Genomic DNA, 7560 nt, shown 5'->3' on the forward strand with positions numbered 1-7560 from the left:
AAACTTTTCTCTTTTTTTTTCACTTGAAACTTTATGAGCTGGGTCCTCAACCAAATGAATACTTTAATTCCCCTGCCAGAAAATGACTATAAAAAGCGAAGCCTACAAGTCATTACCTATGGCAGCTTGACACACGCACACACACACACACACACACACGCTAGAATGCAATCTTCATAAGTTCCTTCCAGCTATCTATTTATTAGTTGGCTATTTAAGGAAACACTAATGGTTCTTGTTAAAAGTTAAAACACAGAGGAATAACTACTTTTTGTACAGACGTCTAAATTGTCCAACTTACAGAATGGTGTGTCCATGCTTTTACACAAAGGTTTTCATATTATTAATTAGTTGATACTGTCTGGTGTTGACGCAATGTGTCAGCATTTTCAGGCTTTTCAGAATATCATCCAAACAACACACGTCATTCTTCAAGTCATTCGTTAGAATACGATACAGACATAACAAGCAGTTAGTCACATAGAATCAAGATTATGTGTCATGTTCTGTGAGTACTATGTCACATTGACAGAAGGTATATTTACACCGTGGAGATCGCTCTGGTTCGAAAGCTGAGTGCTCAGCATTTCTAGCAGGGCATGGATGTCACCACAATGAGACTGGAGAGAGCTTCCAGTTCTTCGTAAAGGTATCATATTCTGCCCGGTCCAGTAAACTCCTGCTTCATTCCCAGCCTCTGGAACAAGCTTGTACATCAACAAACTTTCTGCAAACACGGGCCAATTAATTAAACAAGACCTACTTTAAAGCATTTAAAAGTAAGTGGGCTTGCTTTTGATTTGACAGTTCACACAAACTGTATATGGCTGGTGTATGAGTTACAATTCTCCTGGTGAAAGAAATCAAGTTCACCTAAAGTTTTTGACAGTTTTTTCACTCGGTAATGGACCCAGGCATGGATAACTGCATACTGTGCCCATCAGTGTATCTTGCCTCGTCCCAGACTCCTTCATGCACGGTCATGAGCTCCCTCAGGTCTCCACAAGGAGATGAGCTTGTCAGATGCGTCTCACTGCACCGTTGGCTCAATTTCAGAAGTATTGACTCTTGAACTGGTTTTGTCTGGACACTTTTTCAACACCAAGTGTTTTTGTCCTCTGACAACGGATCCGCCATGCATATCCAGGCTGTTGTGGAGACTGGGCCAACAACAGAAAAGACCAATTCCCCTAAATCCAAAAATGGAGCAACGATTTTCCGGGGTTACATGGCTGGAAGCATAGTTAGGATTTAAAGAGTTTAGGCTTCTACCTTGATGCCCTGAGTTGACCCCTGACCCCTGGAAAATGAACAGCCTAATCCACTCATATTCAGAACTTCTGGAACCGAATGTAGGAATGCTTCACCCAGAGCCAGCTCCATATGGAGACTGAGTGCCTCATCTTAGGGCAGACTGCGGGCGGATGCCAGAGGATTTTTAAGTGGTGGTGGTGGTGTGTGGTGGTGTGGGGTACTTCCTGATACTGCTGTGTGTGTGTGTGTGTGTGTGTGCGTGTGTGTGTGTGTGAGAGAGAGAAAGAGAAAGGGCTGGGGGATCCGACTTGGGTGATTGATGAGGCATTCTGTATAAACCGCACCATCCAGCAGACAGCAACCATTACTCACTATCTGAAACATCAAGGCCTGGCATTTCTGACATACTTTAACCCCTCCACCCTTACTACCCATCTCCCCGTACTAGTGACATGCCCAGCCTCTCAGCCGACCACATGACACCAGACCCCAGGCCGTGTCCGCATCCTGCCAGTGAGGCCACAGCCATGTCCAGACTGTGCCCTCCTTTCTCCTTCTCTGCTTCCTTCTGGAGCCTCGGAAGCAGGCCACTGTCCATCAGGAGTCAGGCCGTCAGGACCAGAGCCAGGCCAGGCTGATGGAAAAACTCCTGGAGCCGCCAAAGTCAACCGGTGGAGGGATCTGGAGGAGAAGGGCAGGAGAGGCTAAGTGGCAGGGAGGGGCCCCTAGCAGTGAAGTCAGGGCTCCAGGCAGAAGGGGAGGAGCCCGGAGAGGGATGGGATGGGGCATAGACTGGAGCAGGTCTGGAACACCTCAGAGGCACATCTCAACCACATCGTGAAATTGTCACGATTCATGTGCCTTCCGTCTCCAATGAAAGTGCTGTCGTGGTGTGCCAATAAATATGACGTCTCAATAAATTGAGGAGAGGACAGGACCGGTGAGAAGAGGGAGGAGAGGTGAGGAGGGGAGGGGAGAGGATAGGAGGGGAGCTGAGGGGAGGGGAGGGGAGGGGAGAGGTGAGGAGGGGAGGGTAGGGGTGTTGTTCAGACATTACTGCTCGATTTCTCAATAGAGACAGTACTTTCCACAGATTTCTCAGCATTCATAACATACCCCTCCTCTCCTCCGGACACCCAACTCTGGCTACAGATGTGTGTGTGACCTCCCTCTGTGTGAGGAATCCGAGTCAGATGAGTCTCCTGGCGAGAGTTTCTAAACAGGGTCGTCAGGGGCAAGGGTGGGTATATGGGAGGAGGGAGGGGGTGCTGAGGGGTGTACTGGCCTCAAAGCCCAGGGAACAATGAGGGTCTGAGAGGGGGCGGGGGGAGCGTGAAGCTCAGGACACATGGCCAATCGACATCCGCACGATATTTGGAGAGGGGGAGCCTGGGAAATGGCGTTGAAGGTTATCACATACTATGAGAGGTTGCTTCTTCTCTGGCTTCTCGCTGCCAACTCTCTCTCTCTTCCACTATGTTTCATCCCTTTGTTTCATCTCTCTTTTCTCTGCTTTTCTGCTCTACCCGTGCCCCCCCCCCCCCCCCCCAGAGTCGTGCTGAGGAGAGGTCTAAAGAGAGCAATAACGCTCATATATCCAGATGTATGAGGAATTGAGGCGAAAGGGAGAGGAGGAGAGAGAGAGCGAGGAGGTATGCTCCGAACGTAGCTGTCTCCCAAAAGGAAATGGATTAAAGTGCATTGGCTAGTATTCTAGAGACGAGACAATGTGTGTGTGTTTGTGTGTGTGTGTGTTGGATTCATCAGTAGTCCAGGCAGGGACACGCCTCATCTGGTTTACAGCCATTAAACAGGTTGTCACAGTGGCCCACTCTGTCATTCACTCTCGTTCACCTCGACTCACCCTAGCGACCGTACTCCCGTGACCTCCTGCATTGTTCATCTCAAATCATCGCTTGTCATGGAGGTGGACTGATACTACATCTGCGGATGTATGCTGAAACATATGCTGATACCAGTAACAGTAACAGTTACTGTTACTCTGGAAAATTCCGGAGAAGGATGAAAGCTAAACGTGTTCTCCTGTGAGCCCTGAACCCCAACTCAGCAACCTCGAGACACTTCCAGGCCTTTCTTCTCTCCAGCCTAGCGCCATGCTGGTCTGGTGGATATCACTTCAAACACATACCAGCATCTCTCCGTCCAAGAGGGCTGTGCCCGGCGGCCAACTGCCTTCCAGCAAAACTGGAATCAAGTGAACTCACGCCTCACACAAAAAGCCAATCGCTAATTTGTTTATTTTCGCCACATCGCTGAACTTTGATGTGATCTCTTTGTTTGGACAGCTACTCCTGTCACCTGCCAAGGTGCTGAGGAGCCAGGGGTCACCTATGGGTCGTCCAGGGGTCAGATAGCCCTATTCTCTTGGAACAGACTAGCGCCTGCAATCATTACCATGTGGACCGGACCAATACGAGATGGGTGGGGGGAACATATGGACTGGACCAGGACTAAGTGGATTGGGGGACTTGTGGACTGGGCCAAGACTGCATGGGTGGGGGGAACATGCGGACTGGACCAAGACTGCATGGGTGGGGAGAACATGCAGACTGGACCAAGACTGCATGGGTGGGGAGAACATGCGGACTGGACCAAGACTGCATGGGTAGGGGGAACATGCGGACTGGACCAAGACCGGATGAGATGATAGAACATGTGAACTGGAATAAGACTGGACAGACAGAGAACACTTTGCAGCAACTGAGTTAGCCTGTTGATATGGACGCACTCACACACACATACACACACACACACACACACACACATACACACACACACACACACACACACACACAGGCACAAACACTGATGCAAATTCACTTCTGAGGTATTTACATACGGTGGGAGAGGAGATGGAAAGCAGGGACCAGGTGTTATGTGATAGATCAACAAAATCTGGCTGTACATCTCAATGTGTCAAAATGTATTAAGCCCAAATGTATAGTCTGAACAATGAGGAACTGGAATTTCAAAAAAGCCTATAAGATTTGTGTGTTTCCCTTTTGGAAAGTGCCTGTCCAGATGATTGTACATAGCATCAGAATGGAACACAAGGCTGTTCTCTGTTGGGTGGAACGTTCCCGCTTTATTAAGCGGGAAACACTCATCTAAATCAAATCAAATGGGCTAATGCATCTTTTTTCTGCTTGCCAGTAGCAAGCTGAATAGGGATGAGTCACAGTTATGAATCACCCTCATCTTCATCATTATCATTGTCATTATCGTCACAGTCTAAACCTCCTCCCCTCCTCCTCCCTCCTTTCCCCCTCTCGTCTCTTCTCCTCTCGTCTCCCCTGGCCCTCCTTTCCTGTCATCTCCTCTCCCCTCATATCCTCTCCCCTCCTCTCCCCTTGTCTCCTTTCCTTTCCTCTTCTCCTCTCCTCCTTACTGCAACTCTACACCAGCAATTGTATCGGCTCCGCTACAAGTACTCAAATTAACTCAGTAAAATATTCTTGGGCGGCAAGCGTCAGATCGACCTCCAGTAACAACAGCAGCAGGCAGTGTTTACCTGTGTCTCCTCTGACACCCCATCCCCGACGCCCACGCTCATGGCATCCAATCTAAACTCCCAAGAGTTCCCTGGACGCCGACCAAACCCGATTTGGACGGTGCAAGTAGTGAACGAGCGAGGAGGGTGGATAGAGGATATAGGAGGGAGGAGAATGCTTCTTTTCCTCAGCACAGAGGACTTGGATGGGGGATTTAAGTCTTTTATCGGATCGGGCTTACTTGGAAGGCTACTACTTTTGCAGCGTTGGATCCTCGGATGCTGAGGTGTTTCCTGAAATGAACCAGATGACAGACGTCAGCCTACACCAGGCTGGGTAACTGTTATGCACCTTCACTGAATAACCGATGTGAACCCAGGTACACCAGGCTAGTTAACCCTTGTGCTGCCTTCGGGTCACATGACCCAAAGGTTCATAACGAACCATCGTTGTGTTTACCCAATTTTACCCAATACAAAAACAAATAAACCATCACTAGATAGCCAATGTGAATCATCACTTGATAGCTGATTCAAACCAAAACACAGGAACAGCAGAGACTGGGAGGAGAGTAAAATAAATCACATTAACCCATGAAGGGTATCTTTGATGTAAAGCATTTGATGGTGATTTGCCATTATCGGAAACTGCATTTCTTCATAATTTATCTTGATGACTTTAATACTGTTAGCTTGTGTGTATATGATGGTTGTCTGTGCGTGATGATAATAAAATAACCACTGTGTGGGTATATAGGACTCTGATATAGGGCTGTGTCAACTTAATGAGCTGTGATGTGACAATGACTAGAGGGTCACCAACACTGTGCACTTGCCACACATGACTTAAGAGTTCAAATGACTGAATTTCGCTTTCGATTCCTCCTTTATTTTTAGGCATTGTTGTCAAATAGAATATCTATCTCTAGGCCTTACCGCTCAGCATTTCCTGTGTGACACATCCCCTTTCTCTGTTGTCCCCACATCCAACGCTTTACTGTAGGGGTCCACGGGGATGCTACAGCGGGCTTGATCACAATGTTGGGCCACAGACCACTGGTCACCCAAGCAGAACTTCTGTTTGGGCCAATTTGATCTCAGGGAGAAACGGACGAATGACCAATCCTATCCTTGGCTTGTTCTCGGGGGGAATCTCTGTCTCTGTTTCGGTGTCTCCGAATAACGCGCGTCGCCGTTCCCGCGTGTCCCTTTAGAGCCCACGGAGCGGCGAGTTGGACATATGTGACATCGGGCCACACCAGCGGGTCCTCTTCTTGTCTGTTCCACTCATACACACACACGCACACACACACTCCGAGGCTCCTGTAATTGGACGCCTGCAGGAGAGGCTGGACCGGCCGTGTCTCACATCCGTCTGCCATCATTACCGTCGCTGCCATGTCCCTGTGCCCCCATGATCCTTCTCTGTTGCAGCCATTAGCCTCTGCCCCCCACACAGATCTGAAGACACCGCACACATCAGCCACCTCGAGGGGGTGGAGACTTGGGATGTGTGTATATATGTGTGTGTGTGTAACAGGCTTGAACTTCGGTCAGCCAATCAGAAGATATTGACCATTCCGTGGTCAGATGAAGGGACCGCAGGCCCTGGATGCCGGCCCACGGCTGAGTCTGGGTGAGGACTGACGTCACTGGAGCTTCATGAGTCATGCTGCTCCGCCGCAACAAGTGTTGGGGAGCGGTCTTCCCCTCCCTCTAATAGGACACAGACACACATTCACACCCTGCCCTGTGTGTCCTGACACGCTCACACCCTGTCCTGTGTGTCCAGACACGCTCACACCCTGCCCTGTGTGTCCTGACACGCTCACACCCTGCCCTGTGTGTCCGGACGCGCTCACACCCTGCCCTGTGTGTCCGGACACGCTCCCACCCTGCCCTGTGTATCATCACACGCTTTCACCCCGTATGGGGAGAGAATGGACACGAACGAATGTGGCCCCGCTTGACTACTGTGCTCCCCCAGCCCTCTCCTCCTCTGCTCTCTCCTGCACCATGTGTCACGTCGAGCTACAAGGAGGACCCAAATGCGGAGTGCGGAACGGAAAGTTTATTCATGAAAAACTGAAAATCACTCAAGCAGAAGGCTCGGGAAAAAGTAAAGCCGCAGAAAGTAGATCCAAAGGGTGATCCGTAATACGTCGTCGAGAACAGGCAGAGTCCGAGATGGGGGGGGGGGGGCAGTCCAGTAAATCCAGGGAAGGGTAGGGAAGTGGCTCACCGCGGCTGGAACAGAAAAAAACCACACACGATAGGCTACACGTCGAAGCCACAAAACTCTTCAGCCAAGAAGAAGGGAAACAGAGGATAATTATAAGATGCCTAATCAGCGCACAACAGGGAACAGGTGGTGAGGAGGAGGGAAAAAGGTGCTGATAGAAAGATGAGCTTCAGCTGACAAGCGCTGCCGTGAAAAGAAAACAGGCTGACCACTGGGTCACCCCCCAAACCCTGACCCCATGTATCTATCAGACTCGCAGGCAGCGCAAACAGAAAAGGGCTGTGCTTGTTATTGCTGTAAATACCTCGCTGTCACGGGGCCAGTCTCCTCTGTTGCTCTAACTGACTGACTGCGCTCACAGATGACTGGTTTACGGTCGCATGGGGCCCGCCACACGGCATCACCGCGGCAACCAGACCCCGGCGCAGTTCCCGTAACCCCCTCCCCACTTTCCCCCTGCCCCCCCCCAACTCCCAACTCCACCGTGGGCTGAGGGGCTACCAGTCCTGTTGGAGGGTTGCCGGGGTGACACAGTACTGGCCACGAGCAGAGC

Source organism: Osmerus eperlanus, chromosome 7 (genome assembly GCF_963692335.1).
Source record: "Osmerus eperlanus chromosome 7, fOsmEpe2.1, whole genome shotgun sequence".
NCBI lineage: Eukaryota > Metazoa > Chordata > Actinopteri > Osmeriformes > Osmeridae > Osmerus > Osmerus eperlanus.